The following is an 18,835-nucleotide window of genomic DNA, read 5'->3' as shown; positions in this document are numbered from 1 at the left end:
AGCATTGTAACACATTGGTTCCTTAGCACATTATGGGGTTGGTCTATGTGGAATACGCCAGCGAGGCATTCAGGAATGAGCAATAGCACAGCCATGCTAATTCATCCCAAAAGAGTATTTGTTAAAAGCCTCTCTAGAAAAAAAACCTCTATCGATGATTTTTTTTTGGTTTGGTTTCATTTTGGGGTAAAAAATATTTTAAATTGAAGGGTGAATGGATCTAAAGTGAAACTAATCTTCTCCACCTGCCCTCACCCTGACCAAACTGAAAAGGTCAATTGCAATGGAAGATTGAATAGAAGTATGGATTAGCTGAGATATACTTTAATGATAGGAAAGCTTCAAGGGACTAAATGATCTCCTAATCCTTCGTAGCTGAGCCACAATATATTATTCTCTGAGATCATCTTGAGGGGATTCATGTTTTTAAGTAAAGTTAGTATTGATTCTCATTTCATGTCACAATGCATTACTTCGGATTCTGGTACAATTTTATCAGCGTTCTCCACCCAAGTCATAAAGTCATTCAACACGGAAACAGGCCCTTCAGCCCAACAGGCCCATTCCGACCACTATGCCCCAACTATGTTTGTCCCACCTGCTCGTGTTTGGCCCATATCCCGCCAAACCTTTCCTATCCACGTACCTGCCCAAATGTCTTTTAAATGCTGTTATGATACCTGCTTGATTAAAACGTGTGAATTGGTTTTCCACATAGATTCCAGGTGACTTTCATGCTGGTAACTCCGGAGTGGAAACACACAGAAGGTACAAGGAACTTGCACCTATTATGTTCCATGTTTTACAAGAAACAGTGGTGCAGCTGCTAGAGCCGCTGACTCACAGCACCAGAGACCCAGCTTCGATCCTGACCTCGGCTGCTGTCTGTGTGAAGTTTGCATGTTCGCCCTGTGACCGCGTGAGTTCCCTCTGTGTGCTCCATTCCCTCCCACTTTCTAAAGACGTGCGGGTTTGTAGGTTAATTGGCTTTGGTAAATTGTTCCTGATATGTAGGATAGAAACAGTAAACGGGTGATTGTTGGTCGGCGTGGATTCGATGTGCCTAAGGGCCTGTTTCCATGCTGTATCTGTAAACTAAACTAAAAAAATGAACAAGGGAAATTCTTCTTGACTTGCTCGATAGGCAACTTTGCCCAGGATTATAAAAGGGAAGTAAATTTGTACGATCAATGGTCTAAGATTGCACTATAGCTTATATATTATGCATGGTACCTGTCTGCTCCAAAGGCCAGCATGGGACAAACTTGGAATATAGGTTATATCACCAGTTTCCTGACACTCCATCACAAATGGCTGCTGCATGCCACATCCATTACAGCTCCTTCAAATCATCGTATTCTGAATAATTTGGGCAGCACAGTGGCACTGCGGGTGGAGCTGCTGCCTCACAGCGCCGGAGACACGGGTTCAATCCTGACTTCAGGTGCTGTCTGTGTGTGGAGTTTGCACATTCTCCCTGCGACGGCGTGGGTTTCCTTCAGGTGCTCCAGTTTCCACCCACATCCCAAAGACATATGGGCTTATAAATGAATTGGCCCTCTGTAAATCGCCCCGAGTGTGTAGTAAGTGGATGAGAAAGAGGGATAACATAGAACTAGTGTGAACGGGTGATTGATGGTCAGCATGGGCTCAATGGGCCGAAGGGCCTGTTTTATTGCCGTATCTATAAACTAAACTAAACTAAATTCTAATGTGGGCACTTCAGGGTAGCTCAGTTTTTCCGTCATATCATCGAATCATGTTTCACACGTTTTATTTTGGTATTATGCGGTTAAAAAGATAAATATGAGTCATTAATCAAGAGCACAGGATCCATGGTCATTTAAAGATACAAGTGCTGGAGTCACACAGTGGACCAGGCAGCAGCATCTCTGGGGAACATGGATAGGCGACTTTTCGGGTCGGGCACTTCTTCGATCTGAAGAAGGATCCCAACCAGAAACATGGTTGGGGTCAGGCAACAGAGATGATGCCTGACCCACTGCGTTACTCCAGCACTTTGTGTCTGTTGTTATAAACTAGCATCTGCAGTTCCTTGTGTTCTCCCCAACCTTCATGGACTGCAGAAAGATTGAACATAGAACATTATTTTATGATTGTAGATCGTAGGAGATCTACAGAACAGGCCCCTTGGACGACAATGTCTGCGATGAACTGATGCTAAATTAAACTAATCTTCTCTGCCTGCATGTGATCCATATCCCTCCATTCCCTGCAAATCCATGCGTCTATCTAAAAGCTTCTTAAATGTCCATATTGTACCTGCCTCCACCACCCCCCCTGGCTACACGTACCAGGAACCCACCACCCTGCCCTGCTCATCCCCATCAAACTCTGTCCTTCTCATCTTGAAGCTGTGCCTTCTAGTCCTTGACATTCCCACCCTGGGGAAAAAGGTTCTGACTGTCTACCCTATCTATGCCTCTCATCATTTTATACTCATCAGAATTAACAATTGGTTAACATGTAATACAACCGTAGATTTATAACTTAAAGTTTATTTGGTTACAACCCCACACTAATACTTCACTCTCACTTAACTTCTCATATTTTATTTACCAAACAAAACTATAAAATAAATGGCAATGTTTTTGCATCAGCTTGGATTTCTTTAGATGCATTTAGAGAGCGGTTTGACAATAGCTTAAAATTGTGGGAAAAATTATTTCAATTTCAATCACCATCCTTTTCAGTACTAAATGATCTTTCAACTATCGAAAGCCTTCCCTTTTGAAAGTTATTTTCTGCAATGTTCATTATTTTACATAAATCACATTGATCACATAAACTGCAAACAGTCCGACAAATGATAATGAAGAGGTGAAAGTAAACATGCGATCAAATTTAAAGCTCGGTTCCATTTTGCGCAATCTGGGGCCTGAATTTGAAGGTAGCCAGCACCTGAGACCCCGGTTCGATCCTGACCTCGGGTGGTGTCCATGTGGAGTTTGCATGTTCTCCCTGCGGGTGCTCTGGTTTCCTCCCATATCCCAAAGAGGTGCGGGTTGGGAAGTTAACAAATTGCCCCTTGTGTATAGGTGAGTGGTACAACCAGGGGGATTGATGATAGTATGGAGAGAATAAAGTTGGGTTAGATAAGCGTAAGACTAGTGCAAATGGGTGGTTGATGGTCGGCGCGGACTCGGTGGGCCCTGCTGAGATATAAAGATATCTCTATCAACACTGAAGGTGAACAGTCAGGCCAGTACATGTGGTAATATCCACATCTTCCCATTATTCTTAACCTAATGATGGTACATATATATGATTGCTTTGTTATCCAGTCCTTAGCTTGGCAGGTCCGGTCCCTGGAGTTTTCATGATGCACAGTTGCGATACAAAGCATCAGAAGAACATAAAGAAGTGAATATAAGCAACTTCTTGGAGACACAAGGGACTGCAGATGCAGGAACATTGAGCAAAACACAAAGTCCTGGAGGAATTCAGCGAGTCAGGTAGTATCTGTGGAGGGAATGGAGATGTGATGTTTTAGCTCGGGTCCGAAGGAGGGTCCCTACCCGAAACGTCGCCTGTCCATTCCCTCCACAGATACTGCCTGACCTGCTGTTCGTCCAACACACTGAGTTCCGTACGTATGTGGTTTGTTGAGGAACAAACGTGCTTCTGCAAATCCCTGTCAGTGTAACAAAACTACACTGGATTGTAGTGCCACTGGAATGGTGACTGAAAAGCTATGTTGTAGGATGAACAGGAAAATGCTGGAAACATTCAGAAGGTCAGGCAGCATCTGCGGAAATAGAAAGCAGTACCATGACTTCCTGATGCTCATACCCAATGCCCTGACCTGTGATGGCAAGCATACCATACGCCTTCTTTACCACTCTTATCTATTTGTGTTGCCTCTCTCTGGGATCTCTGGACTTGGACCCCAAGATCCCTCCTCACATCAATGCTGTTAACGGTCTTGCCATTGATTGTATATTTTCTCCTTATGTCCTTTTGTAGTTGCAGAGAAAGTGGGGGAAGATATAACCAGGGTCAAAGGGAATATCTCTTATATGGTGGTTTGATTGAAAGAAGCAGCATGAAAACAGGCCATTCGGCCCACCAAGTCCATGCCAACCATCGATCACCCGTTCACACTAGTTCTACGTTATCCCACTTTTCCATCCGCTCCCTACCCTCTTGGGACAAAGTACGGAAGGCAATTAAAACTACAAACCCACACCTCTTTGGGATGTGGGAGGAAACCGGAGCACCCTGAGGAAACCCACGTGGTCACAGGGAGAACGTGCAAACTCCACACAGACAGTCAGCACCCAAGGTCAGGATTGAACCCGGGTCTCTGGTGCTGTGAGGCAGCGGCTCTACCCACTGCGCTATAGTGGTGCCACCTGGCTCAAATGAATTAGAAATGGTAATCTTTCTTTGACAATGTTAGGCATTGCTGATGTCAAGGCCCTGGGATATGTCCAGCAAGAAAAGATGGAGAAAAACTGAGCCAGCACTACAGGTGAATGAGTTACAGAGGAAACAAACAGGGAAAGCAAGTTACCTAAAGATGCAAAATGCAATATTGAGTCCTGAAAGGCTGCATCATAACTTTTGTAACATCCACAACAAACAATACCCAACTTTAATTACAGGCAGGCTGAAGTCACAAAAGTGAATATAATTTTCGTAATCAGAGACTGTAAGTGTTGCCAGATGGATACCTATTCTGCATGAAAACAAAATGTTAAAAAAAATCAGATTACCAGCTACTCAGGGTAAAGAAAGGGACAAATTATTTAACAATCAAAATGTATTATATATATATACCTTCAAAAAAAAATGATAGCTTTATTGACCTGCTTTCCAATGTAAATTAACACTCTTGATAAAATCACTTAATTTTATTAACGCGGCTTCTAATCGTGATCAGTTTTTTAAAATTCGCCTTATGGGATTCATATTTTTGCATCAGTGAGTATAATTTGTGCTTATCCCTTTAAGGCAGGCAGTGGTGAGTACTGGCCAATTGTAAATGGCTTGTTTTTAAAAGTGGCTGTAACTTTGTTGCAAAACTGAGTAAAACAAGTGAATCAGGATTGTGTGGGATTGTGAGTTACAATGCGATCGATAGGATATGCTCTCTGTGTGAATCGGGCGACCGGTGAGTCAGTTTTGAGTTGCGTTTTGGACGGTGTGTCGAGCGAGGAGGCTCGCAAGTGGTAACATGATGGTCAAATCCTCCCACGTTTCCACAGCCTGGAGCTTTTTTGTTCCGCCTATGAAACAGCACAAGACAATACGACTGAAGTGCACCAAACTCTCTTAGCTGAAGGTCAGAGTATTTCAAAGCCTGAATGGGATGAACGACTGGCATAGTTTTATATTGCCACGGTGCAAGCCATCTTGCAGTCAACTGACCATAGGAACTGTGACTAGCACTTTAAGGGTTAAAAAGGTTCACCTTACTAGGAGTAACCAACTACCTACCAGGTGAAAAGACACTGGAACGAACCGCAGAGTATATTTTAACTATATAATGAGATGTTTTAAGGACAATAGTGTTCCGTACATTCCAGTCGTTTAAAAAAAATAATAATTTCAATGTAAAAAAATTCACTCCAAGATATAATGCACAGTATTTATATTCACTAAGGCTTTCTACATTTATATAAACAGTTTGTTAGAGGATTCAAGTACGACAAACGTAGGTAAGTTATAACTGGCTGTATATGTACATTTATTAGAGGCGTTAAACTGATTAGCAGCGCATTCAACCATCAGTTGGCAATTCTGTTTCCTTCACATGTGTTCGAGATGCTGTGATTTTTTTTTAAAAGAAAAACTTTGCACCGTCCCATCAAAATGTAAATTCAACTTTGTTCTTTTGTACAATGTAGTTTCCGTGATGGTTCCGTCATTAAGATTGAAAATGCTACTGTATTTACACGTCAGTTTTGTTAATTTTGAAGAGCACGAGAATGGAATCCCAAGTATAAATTAAACGACCCATCAAACTCTGCCTGATAATCTTTACATATTTGAAATTTGTGCCTTAGTAACTTCGGGTATGTTCAATGTTATAAATTTGGTCGGAAAATTCATCAACGTATTTGTCCTTTCAATTAGTTGAATTGCCAGATATTTTTCGATAAAAAAGGTCATAAGGTCACAGGTCATAAGTGATAGGAGCAGAAATAGGTCATTGGACTCATCGCGTCTATTTGTCCACTCAATCGCGGCTGATCTATCTCTCGCTCCTAATCCCATTCTCCCACCTTCTCCCCGTAACCCCTGACACCCGCACTAATCAAGGGACCATCAAAGCTTTGCCGAATATATTACGTCACTTCCCCTTGCCCATTAATGTAAATGCAATTAAAGATTTGTCTAAGGGTAATGTTACTGAAAGATAACCTCAAGCAGACTTGTTTTTTATTGACAATAATCTAATGGGCTAAGGTTTTAATGGAGGATCACGTCTGTCACTGATCTGGGCCTCTGTAGTATTGAGGCAAAACGGTGAGGCATCAATTGAGTGAGCCTGCTCAATATTGTTTAGCTAGGGCGTCACAGTGGTGCAGCTGGTAGAGTTAAGGGCCTGTCCCATGCGACTGCATGCGGCAAGCGCGACCTAACGTGGTCGCTTGAGCCGTACGGCCTCGCGGGGCCGGTCCTACTTCGATCGCCGGAGCCGTATGGAGTTGTGCGGAGCTGGTCCCGACATCGCGCGGGGCTCCGAAAAACTGACAGTCCAAAAATTCCGCGCGGCAACGGCCTGCCGGCCCACAGCGGCATTGAGGCCATACGCACCGCCTCGATGGGCGTGCGCAGGGTCTCGACGCCGTACGCAGCGTCTTGACGGCGTACGCCTAGCGCGAACTTCCCGCGGACTTCGCTCGAACTTCACGTCAACTCATACGGGATCACTCGACCTCTGCGCGGCCCCCGCTTCCGGTTTTGTCGCGCTCGCCGCATGCAGTCGCATGCTGGTGGGACAGGCCCTGTACGGGGATCACTCGAACTCCGTGCGGCCCCCGCTTCCGGTTTGGTCGCGCTCGCCACATGCAGTCGCATGCTCGTGGGACAGGCCCTTTACTGTCTCACTGCACCAGAGACCCAGGTTCGATCATGTGCTGTCTAGGTCTGTGTGTGGAGTTTGCACGTTCTCCCTGTGACCACGTGGGTTTCCTTCGGGTGCTCCGGTTTCCTCCCACATCCCAAAGACGTGCGGGTTTGCAGGATGATTGACCTTCTGTAAATTTGCCAGGCATGCGTAGAAATTGGGTCTAACTTGGTGCTAGTTTGAATAGGTGATAGATGGTCCATGTGGGCTTGGTGGGCCGAAGGGCCTTTTTTCTGTGCTGTATCTTTCAATCAATTCAAACAAAAGCTGTATGAAACAAGTGTGGAATATAAAGAGAGCAAGAGTTGAATTCACATCTTGTTGATGTTGCTTGAAATAATAACATCATCTTTACGAATAACACCAACAACAAGTAAAATTTCAATAGTGCCTCACAGCGACAAAGTCCCGGCTTCGATCCTGACCTCGGATGCTGTCTGCTTGTGGAGTTTGCACGTTCTCCCTGCGACCCCGTGGGTTTCCTCCGGGTGCTCCGGTTTCCTCCCACATCCCAAAGACGTGCAGGTGTGTAGGTTAATCGGCCCTCTGTAAATTGCCCCTAGTGTGTGGATGGGAAGGTGGGACAACATAGAACTAGTGCGAATGGGTATTCGTTGGTCAGCATGGACTAGTTGGGCCAAAGGGCCTGTTTCTGTGCTGTATCTGTAAATTAATCAATCAGCTTTCTCCACATTATTGCTGATTCCAGTTACATTCTATCTCAAGAGCGCACAAAACAATACCTAATGTTGCATTCCTTATCTTTGTCAAGGATTCCATTTATCTGACTAAATTTCCTATTTAGTACAGTAGTTTATATACAGAATAATTCTTTCAGCTAAGTGATATATATTTTTCTGTTTTGTAAGTTAAACTGTATCTACAATAGTTAGATTTACGGGAAAATTGGTAATATTTAGTTTAGTTCAGTTTAGTTTTAGTTTAGTTTGGTTTAGATTATTGTCACGTGTACCGAGTTACAGTGAAAGCATTTTTGTTGCCAGAAAGACTGTACATGATTACAATCAAACCATCCACAGTGTACAGATACAGGATAAAGGGAATAACGTTTAGTGCAAGATTAAAGTCCAATAAAGTCCCATTAAACATAGTCCGAAGGTCTCCAATTAGGTAGATGGTAGGTCAGGACCGCTCTCTAGTTGGTGATACGATGATTCAAGTTGCCTGATAACAGCTGGAAAGAAACTGTCACTGAATCTGGAGATATGAATTTTCACACTTCTGTACCCCTGCTAAAATGTATAGTTTAGTGTATAAAATACATTCAATATATCAGAAACATCTGTTGGCAACTGGAAATTTGCAGATGTTTTACCATGAAGACAGCTGTACAACATGAATGTAATCGTGTAGTGTTGTTGGTTAGTCAACATATGCAATATTTGGCATGAAGTTATCTTTCCGTGTTTCCCAGTTTCCCAATCTTCATTTATCTGTAACATTGGTTCAGTGTAGACACAAGGAACTGCAGATGCTGGTTTACAAAAAAAAAAAAGTCACAAAGTGCTGGAGTAACTCAGCGAGGCATGCAGGTCTCGGTTGTTAACCATTTTAACTCCCCTTCCCATTCCCACACCGAGCTTTCTGTCCTGGGCCTCCTCCATTGCCAGAGTGAGGCAACACGCAAACTGGAGGAGCAGCACCTCATATTCCGCTTGGCCATCTGACACCGGAGCAGTACAGTTTGCAGCACGGAGGAGTGGCGCAGCGGGTAGAGCCGCTGTCTCACAGCGCAAGAGGCCTGGATTCAATCCTGACCACAGGTGGTGTGTGCGTACGTGCATGCGAGCAGTTTGCACGTTCTCCCTCTGGCCGCGTGGGTTTCCTCCAGGTGCTCCGGTTTCCTCCCACACCCCAAACACGTGCGGGTTTGTAGGTTAATTGGTCCTCTGTAAATTGCCACTAGTGTGTAGGGAGTGGATGTGAAAGTGGGACATAGAACTAGTGTGAATGGGTGGTCGATGGTCGCCTTGGACTGGGTGGGCTGAAGGGCCTGTATGATCTAAATTAAATTAAGTGGTTAAGGTGACTTGGTGAATGCACAAATGAGACTAGCTTAGATGAGGCATCTTGATCGGTATGGACAAGATGGGTTGAAGGGCCTGGTTCAGTGTTGCATGTCTCCATGATTCTATGACAAGCCATGGTGTCCATATTCACTGGAATTTATAAGGATGAAAGGGCATCTTATAGAAACATATACAATTCTTAAGGGATTGGACAGGCTAGATGCAGGAAAAAAAATTCCCGATGCTGGGGGAGTCTAGATCCTAGGGTCACAGTGTAAGAATAAGGGGTAGGCCATTTAGGACTGAGATGAGGAAAAACGTTTTCACGCAGAGAGTTGTGAATCTGAGGAATTCTCTGCCACAGAAAGCAGTGGAGGCCAATTCACTGGATGTTTTCAAGAGGGAGTTAGATTTAGCTCTTAGGGCTAACGGAATCAAGGGATATGGGGAGAAAGCAGGAAAGGGGTACTGATTCTGGATGATCAGCCGTGATCATATTGAATGGCGGTGCTGATTCGAAGGGCCTACGCCTATTTTCTGTGTTTCTATGGTTGAATAACTCATTGGGTCTGCACGTTGTGACCTTGGACTTCAGTGAGTCAGGGTGCGGAGGAGTAGGCCAAGCTCAGGATGGGTTGGTGGGTGATTGATGGGAATATGTTAAGTGGTGCGTTGAGCAGAATGTGAGGTTAGTGATGCATTTGCAAAGAGATGACCTCAAAGGATGCATTTCCTGACATTTGCTAGGATTGTGAGACCAGCAAAACATTTTGTTAGCCAGCGTTAGCAGCTTACAACCCAGCGGTATGAACATTGATTACTCTAACTTCAAGTAACCTGTGCATTCCCTCTCTCCCCCCACCCCCTCCCCCTTCCTAGTCGTCCTGCAAGTTCCACTCTTCCCATCCCTGTATCCTTTCTTTATCAAAATGTGTAGGCAGGAACTGCAGATGTTGGCTTGTACCGAAGATGGACACAAAATGCCGGAGTACAATTATAACCAAACCAATGAACCTACAAACCTGTACGCCTTTGAATGTGGGAGGAAACCGGAGCGCCTGGAGAAAACACATGCAGGTCACGGGAAAAACGTACAAACTCCGTAGCGACAAGCACCTGTAGTCAGGCTCGAACCCGGGTCTCTGAGCTCTGTAAGGCAGCAACTCTACCGCTGCACCACCAACAGTGTTATTCACTCCCCACACAATGGGGGCAATTTACATAGGGCCAATTAACGCACGTATATAGGGTGTGGGAGGAGACTGGAACAGCCGGAGGAAACCCACGCGGTCCCAGGGAGAACGTGCAAACTCCGCACACAGGCTGTGCCCGCGGTTGAACCCAGGACTTTGGCGCTGTGATGCAGCGGCTCTACCAGCTGCGCCACTGGGCTGCCCTAACTGGACATTAAAATCATGAGACGAAGCCAGTATCCTGCCTGTTTTCCATGTAACATGCAGACCTTCATTATACATCACGATGCCTGTGCCTATTTGGTTGACTTTCGAATTTAGACCCCCACCTCCACGCCACATTGCTTAATTATTAGCAGAAGTTGAGGGAAGTTGTCAACTTATTTGCTAAGTAAAGATTCAGGAAGGACTCCAAAGTGGGGAGAGGAATGGAGACACAAGGAACTGCAGAAGCTGGAATCTTGCGTATAACACAAAGTGCTGGAGGAACTCAGCGGGCCAGACAGCATCTGTGGAGGGAATGGACAGATGACGTTTCTGCTTAGGAACCTTCAAGATAGGGGGGAATGTTAGACTCCATCCCAATCTGAATGCAAATGGAGGAGAGGATAGAATAATCCTAATAGATTGTTCGTTGTTAACTAACCAACTGGGCTATTTCAACGAGTGAATCTGCTGCCTCTCAACACCAGAGACCTGGGTTTGATCCTGACTTCGGGTACTGTCTGTGTGGAGTTTGCATGTTCTCCCATTGACGCGGTGGGTTTCCAGTCTATATCTACCGATTCCCCCTTGTACTGCGTTGTTAATTTTCTGGAGGCACAATGAACAGCAGATGGTACAAACGTAAGTAAAATGCAAATTGCTGGAAGAACTCAGCAGGTCAGGCAGCATCTGCGGAGGGTAATGGACAGACAATTTACCAAGTCGGGTCACTTCTTCCGACTGATTGTATCGCCGTTTTTCTGCCACTCTTACGACCTTATGACAAAAGTTGTGAAATGCCTAAGCTGAAAATCTGTAACCTGCTTCCAATGTTTTCTTTCTATTACTGCAGCCATAGCCAATATTGATTAGATTTAGATGAGTAACAATAGCAATGGATTGGAGTGGAGTGTCAGCATAGAGTGTAGGGATGAATGTCCGTCTTCTGAAGTGTATTTAGTAATTACTCATGTTGGTTGCTTGCACTTCAGTTCCTGATCCAGGCACTCCCCCTGGTGGCCTCTGTCAGAACTAATGAAAGCTTTCTTGTCAAATAAAAGGCACACGGTGCTGGAGGAACTCAGCAGGACAGGCAGCATCTGTGGAGAGAATGGACAGGCGACCCTTTGGGTCGAGACCCTTCCTCGAACTGATTATGGTGGTTGAGAATGCTTATCTTACACTTTTTGTCCTTCTTATCTTTGTCACTTTATCCACACATCTGCCAATCAACCACCTGAAGCCAGACTTTGTCCTGCCCCCATCTTCCTTTTCCAGCTTTCTTCCCCGTACTACAATTGGTCTGAAGAAGGGCCCGACCCGAAATGTTGCCCGTCCACGTTTTCCAAAGATGCCACCTGACCCGTTGAGTTATTCCAGCATTCTACGCAAGATTCCAGCATCTGCAGTTCATCGTGTCTCTATCCTAATGCCCCCATATCCCTGGCATCCAAAGACTTTAGGGACCCACAGGTTTTACTGTGCAAATATTAAATTCTCCTACTTCAAGTAAGATAAGGTCATAAGTGATAGGAGTAGAATTAGGCCGTTCGGCCCACTCCTCCACAGATGGAGACACAAGGAATTGCATTGAGCAGCACAGCACAGGAACGGGCCCCTCAGATCACAATGTCCATGCCCAACATGATGCTAAGACCAACTCTTATCTGGGAATGAAACAAAAGTGCTGGAGTAACACAACAGGTCAGGCAGCATCCCTGGTGAACATAGATAGGTGACGTTTCGGGTCTGGACCCTTCTGCCTGCAATGATCCATATCCTTCCATTTCCTGCATATGCATATGCCTATCCAGAGGTCTCTTAAATCCCACATTCGCATCCGCCTCCACCACCACCCCTGGCGCAGTGTCATAGACACACACCCGTGTAAAAAAAATGCTGGAATCCAAGCAAAACACAAAGTGCTGGAGGAACTCAGCAGGTCAGGCAGCATCTGTGGAGGGAATGGACAGTAGACGTTTCAAGTTGGGACCCTTCTTCAGACTCGGAAGCAGGGCTTGAAGAAGGGTTGAAATGTCGTCTGTCCATTTCCCTTCACAGATGCTACCTGACCCGCTGAGTTCCCCCTGCACTTTGTTTTTTTCACTCAAGCTATTCATCATACGTTAACACTAGGCATCAAGTATAAAAATGTGACATAGACTTTCAGGTTTTATGATGTATTAATCTGGAGAGGAAATTAAATGACCATCAGATTGTATGTCCATCAAACATAATGTGAAGTTAAGAGTGTTTGAATATATTCAGATATTTACTGATGAAGTAATTCTACTGACGCGCCTAATTAACCAAATCTTTGTGGTAAATATTTTGTATTCAAAGAGAGGTAATGTCGGGCTATCAGAGCAATCACTTTGCCTTTTTATTGAATTTTCAACAATCGTTCAACTATGAAGTCTGATTCATTACAGGCACGAAGATACTGTAGAAACAAAATGCTGGAACAACTCCGCGGGTCAAGAAACATCTCTGGAGAAAATGGATGCGTGACGTTTCAGGTCGGGCCCCTTCCTCAGAGCAGTCTAAAGAAGGGTCCCGAACCGAAACGTCGCCCATCCTTTTTCTCCAGAGATGCTGCCTGACCCGCTGAGTTACTCCAGCACTTTGTGTCTATCTTCGGTATAAACCAGTATCTGCAGTTCCTTCCCGCACATACTCGATTACAGGCACCTGTGGGATAGGGAGGGGGTGTTATGGACTTGAAAAGCATCGCCTATTTTCAAAAACGCGTAAATTAAACATGTAGCCGACTGCGCTGTCAGCAGTAGATTTGAGCGGGTTATTCCAAAAATGCCAGTACGTAAATCAGGCTTTGTGTTCAAGGGACAAGCGCATTATTTCAAAAATGCATAAATCAAACGCATAAATAATGTGAGCTGGTTGTATTTTGTCATCTACTGGTGATTGTACAAAATGAGGGAAGTTAAAGTTGATAAAATATGTCAATTTTTACATCCATGGTTTTCCTTCAGGAAACGTGTTAGGCTAAAAACTAATTGCATCACTTTTTGTTCAATTATAACACTCAAACAGTGCTAAATACTTCCAGTGTGAGTCTCACGAGTGGATTTATCCTTTGCTGTTTGTAAATGTTCCTTCTTCATAATGCAGTAAACCCTCGTTATTTCGGACCTCTTTATAACGGATTTTGGTTATAGCGGACGAACCTACCAACCTTCACTGCCAGGCCGGGCTGCCAATGCCACCCCCGGCCCACACCGCCTCCCCGGCCACCTCCAGGCCGGCCCCACTGCCGCCACCCACACTTGGTCACTTCCAGCCCGTGCCTGTCCCGGCCACCGTCGACCATCACCTGAACTCTGGCCGCCCACGGGCCACAACCATCGACTCCGCCGATCCTCACCTCTCCCCCGGCCCACAGCAGCCCAGGGCCGTCAACTCACCTGGATCACAGGCACAGTTCCAGGCCCAGAGTCTGAAGAAGTGTCTCGACCTGAAACGTCACCTATCCATGTTCTGTAGTGATACTGCCTGACCTGCTGAGTTACTCCAACATTTTGGGTCCTTTTGTGTATTTGCAGCCATTTGTTTCTGCCACTTATATAATGATTATCTATTGCTATTATCATGGCCCCCCACTATGGTTCATTATTATAAGTGTTAACTGCATACTATTACGGTACCATTTTAAAATTAACATGAGCATTAAACAAACGCTTCCCATCTCCTGAAGCAGCAAAGTACCGTTTTTTGGTACCAAACAACAACAAAAAACTGCATACTATTACAACAAAAGTTAAGCGTATTTAATTGTCATCTGCACTGCAATGGGAATGATGATTGATGACTTTTCTTTACATCTCTGGGACAAGTTAACATGGCTTTGTCCATGTCTTACTGACTTGATTAAGTTTTCTGAATAGGTTATGAAGATGATCGATGAGGGTGGGGCGGTGGATATTTTCGACGTGGATCTTGGTAAAGCATTTGATAAAGTCCTTCCTGGTTGACTGATCCAGAGGATTAAGATGCATGGGGATCCATGGTGACTTTGTCGTTTGGATTCAGAACTGGCTTACTCAATAGTCAGAGGCTTGTGACTTCTAATAATACCCATTGACTTGGCCTCCGCAGCCGTCTGTGGCAATAAATTCTACAGATTAACAACACTCTGACTAAAATAATTCCTCATCATCTCTTTTCTAAAGGTACGTCCTTTTATTCTGAGGCTGCTGCCTCTGGTCCCATACTCCCACTAGTGTAAACATCCTCTCCACATCTACTCTATCCAGGCCTTTCACTGGTCAGTAAATTTCAATGAGGTCCCTCCTCAACGAGTAGTGGCCCAGTCAAACGCTCATCATACGTTAACCACAGTCATCCCTAAGGTCATTCTCGTAAACCTCTCCTGGACCCTCTGCAGCGCCAGCATACCTTTCCTCAGTTATGGGAGCCAAAATTGTGCAGAATACTACAAATATGGTCTGTCCAGTGCCTTATAATATCTCACCATTACATCTCTGTTTTTATATTGTAATATTCTCGAAATGAATGCTAACATTGCATTTGCCTTCCTTACCACCGATTCAACTTGCAGATTAATCTTTTAGGAATCCTGTACCAGCATTCCCATGTCCCTTTGCATCTCTGATTTCTGAATCCTCTCCCCATTTGGGAAATCGTCTACGCCTTTGTTCCTTCTACCAATATGCATGACTCCACACTTAGCTACACTATATTCCATCAGCCACTTCTTTGTCCACTTTCCCAACCTGTCCAAGTGCTTCTGCAGAGTCCCTATTCCTCCCTCCATCTTTGTATCATTTGTAAATTTGTCCACATAGCCTTCGACCCCCTCATCCAAATCATTAATATACAATGTGAAGAGGAGCAGCACCAACACCAACCCCTGCGGAACTCCGCTAGTCACTGGTAGCCAACCTGAAAAACCCCCCTTTATTGCCACTTTGCCTTCTGCCATCTAGCACACCTGCTATCCATGCTAGTACTTGCCCTTTGAAACCATGGGCTCTCACCTTCCTTAGCAGCCTCACGTGTAGCACCTTATCAAAGGCTTTCTGAACATCTAGGTAAACAACATCCACTGACTCCTTTGTCTTTCCTTCTATTAACTTCCTCAAAGAATTTCCTCCGGGTGCTCCGGATTCCTGCCACAATCAAAAAGTGTGCGGGTTTGTAGGTTAATTGGCCCTCTGTAAATTGCCCCTAGCGCGTAGGGAGTGGATGAGAACGTGGGATAAAGTAGAACTATTTTAACGGGTGATCGATGGTCAACATAGCCTCGATGGGCTGAAGGGCCTGTTTCAATGCTGTGACTGTCAACCAAATTAAATTTGTTGGAAGGAACTGCAGATGCTGGTTAAATTGAAGATAGACACATAATGCTGGAGTAACTCAGCGGGACAAGCAGCATCTCTGGAGGGAAGGGGTGGGTGACGTTTCGGGTCGGTCTAAAGAAGGGTCCCGACCCAAAACGTCACCCATTCCTTCTGTCCAGAGATGTTGCTTGTCCTCCTGAGTTACTCCAGCATTTTGCATCGAACCAAACTAAAATTGGCAGATTCACACCAATGTTATCCCTTTTTTTGGCTTCAAGTGCATTGGATGTGATTCATCCTTTAGGCAATTATAAATCAGTCATGACGGCATTTGTCCAAATGTTATTGGAAAAGCAAACTGTGCTGAAAACATGCTATTGTTTTAATCTGTTCATCCGTGGAGATCCTATTGTTTCTCTAGTTAGAAGAACAGACAATGCCTCAGTAAGACATTACGTTTATTCAGTAAGCTTGTTAATCGGTTCTCAGGCAAAGTTAATAATACTGCAATTTAAAATGATAATCAAGTAAGCAATTCAAAGGAATCTAATCGGTGATACAAAGGCTCTTCACGTGATTCAATCATCAGGGTGTTCTAAATTATTCAGTCACAATAATACATTTATTTTAATGGGGCGGCACGGTGGCGCAGCGGTAGAGTTGCTGCCTTACAGGGCCAGAGACTTGGATTCAATCCTGACTATGGCTGCTTTTGTACACAGTCTGTACGTTCTCCACGTGACCGCGTGGGTTTTCTCCAGGAGCTTCGGTTTCCTCCCACACTCCAAACACGTACAGATTTGAAGTGTAATTGGCTTCTGTAAATGTGAATTCTCCCCTAGTGAGTAGGATAGCGCTAGTGCACGTCGTGATCTAGTCGGCACAGACTCGGTGAGGGGTGGGAGATTGCAACCTTCACACGGTCCGCCCTGTTTCGACGAATGCAATCAACCTGGCGTGCACAATTAAATAAGATCAAATAGAACGAGCTGTCCTACAACTTTGGGCTGTGCACGCCATACGCAACAAGAAGAAGAAGAGGGAGAAGAAGAAGACTCGGTGAGTTGAAGGGCCTGTTTCCGTGCCGGTTCTCTAAAGTCTATTAATTAGATTAATCGATTAATTAAATAATAAAACAATATTAATTATATTTCTAAGGTAGACACAAAATGCTGGAGTAACTCAGCGGGACAGGCAGCATCTCTGGAGCGAAGGTACGGGTGGCGTTTCGGGTCGAGACCCTTCTTCAGGAGTGGGCGGGAGAGAGATAGAATGTAGTTGGAGACAGTAAGACTGGTGGGAGAACTGGGAAGGGGAGGGGATGGAGAGAGAGGGAAAGCAAGGGCTAGTTAAGGTTAGAGAAGTCAATGTTCATACCGCTGGGGTGTAAGCTACCCAAGCGAAATATGAGGTGCTGTTCCTCCAATTTGCGCTGGGCCTCACTCTGACAATGGAGGAGGCCCAGGTCAGAAAGGTCAGATTGGGAAAGGGAGGGGAAGTCAAAGTGCTGAGCAACCGGGAGATCAGGTAGGTTAAGGCAGACTGAGCGGAGGTGTTCAGCGAAACGATCGCCGAGCCTGCGCTTGGTCTCGCCGATGTACAGAAGTTGACACCTGGAATAGCGGATACAGTAGATGAGGTTGGAGGAGGTGCAAGTGAACCTCTGCCTCACCTGAAAAGACCATCAGGGTCCTTGGGTGGAGGCGAGGGGGGAAGTAAAGGGACAGGTGTCGCATCTCCTGCGGTTGCAGGGGAAAGTACCTGGGGAGGGGGTGGTTTGGGTGGGAAGGGACGAGTTGACCAGGGAGTTGCGGAGGGAATGGTCTCTGTGGAAATCAAAAAGGGGTGGAGATGGGAAGATGTGGCCAATAGTGGGATCCCGTTGGAGGTGGTGAAAATGTTGGAGGATTATATGTTGTATGCGCCGGCTGATGGGTGATGAGGACAAGGGGGACTCTGTCCCATTTGAATGGGGTGAGGGGGAGCAATAGCAGAGCTGAGGGATATCGAGGAGACCCTAGTGAGAGCCTCATCTATAATGGAAGAGGGGAACCCCCGTTTCCTAAAGAATGAGGACATCTCTAATGATCTAGTATAGAAAACCTCATCCTGGCGCAGATAATTGGGAGTAGGGGATTTTCAGTGGTCCAGGCCTGGGATATGGGATAATTATATTTCTACTTAATTGTTTGAATTAAATAATAGATTTGTCTAATTAATTTATTCAATTAAATTATTAACCTAGATATTAATTATTTGATCATACAACTAATTATTTTATTATTAGTAACATCATTAATTTATTAAATAATATGAAAGCAGATACATTTATGAAAGCTGATTTTCCAATCAAGTTTCCAAAGGAGTTCAATTAATACTTAGTAATAGTCTAAAGAAGGCTCTCATCCCGAAACATCACCCATTCCTTCTCTCCAGAGATGCTGTCTGTCCCGCTGAGTTACTCCAGTATTTGGTGTCTATCTTCGTTTGAAACCAGCATCTGCAGTTCCTTCCTGCACACTGTTAGAAACTTGATTGGAAAATCAGTTTTCAAGCAATCATAGAGTCATAGAGAATCATTGAGTCATACAGAACAGAAAAATAGGACCTTCAGCTCAACTTGACCATGTCAACCAAGATTCCCCATCAACACATGTGCGGCCTGCTGGATTTTGGCTCATATCCCTTTAAACCTTTCCAACCTGTGTACCTTTCTAAATGTCTTTTAAATGTTGTTATAGTATCCACTTCAACTAGCAGCTCGTTCCATATACCCACCACCTTCTCTGTGAAAAACTGCCACTCAGTTTCCCCAGTAAATCTTTCCCCTCTCACCTTAAACCTATGTCCTCTGGATCTTGAATGCCCTGCTCTAGGTAAAAAACTATGTGCGTTCACCTTATCTATTCCCCTCAAGATCTTGTACACCTCTCCAAGATCACCTCTCATCCTAGCCGTCCAAGGAATAAAGTCCTAGCCTGCCCAACC

The 18,835-nt window shown here is 44.8% G+C and overlaps 1 long non-coding RNA gene across 1 annotated transcript; it reads left to right on the top strand.

Moving 5' to 3' along the window:
* The first annotated feature begins 3,020 nt into the window (after window positions 1-3,020).
* On the top strand, window positions 3,021-18,835 carry LOC116985090. Its single transcript, XR_004415203.1, has 3 exons — window positions 3,021-3,975; window positions 17,497-17,502; window positions 18,825-18,835. It is a non-coding gene; the product is annotated as an uncharacterized LOC116985090 (long non-coding RNA).

Source organism: Amblyraja radiata, chromosome 21, assembly GCF_010909765.2.
Source record: "Amblyraja radiata isolate CabotCenter1 chromosome 21, sAmbRad1.1.pri, whole genome shotgun sequence".
NCBI lineage: Eukaryota > Metazoa > Chordata > Chondrichthyes > Rajiformes > Rajidae > Amblyraja > Amblyraja radiata.
The sequence above is the reverse complement of the archived record's forward strand: the minus strand, read 5'-3'. Positions and strand labels throughout refer to the sequence as shown.